Raw genomic sequence first — 318 nt, 5'->3', positions numbered from 1 at the left:
GGAATCTCCATCTGTCTGATCCTTGTCTTGCACAACACCAAAAGTTGAACAACAAACAAAACTGTCCTTCCATTTTCACCACCTACTACATTAACATGGAGGGCCATAGTTCCATGATTCACTGAAATACTTTTTTACCTCGGCATGATGACGCATAAATTTTAGAGACAGATAGATATAGTAGCGAATTTCTGCTGAAGAAGTTCTTTAATGTAATTGTCATTGAACGAATTAATATATTCCACATATAGGTCATTCTTCTTGTCATAGCTAGTTAGCCAGTTAGGCTTTTCCTACTAAGTACTAACTAACCTAGCT

This window comes from Arachis ipaensis, chromosome B01, assembly GCF_000816755.2.
Source record: "Arachis ipaensis cultivar K30076 chromosome B01, Araip1.1, whole genome shotgun sequence".
Taxonomy (NCBI): domain Eukaryota; kingdom Viridiplantae; phylum Streptophyta; class Magnoliopsida; order Fabales; family Fabaceae; genus Arachis; species Arachis ipaensis.
This window is presented reverse-complemented; position numbering follows the sequence as displayed.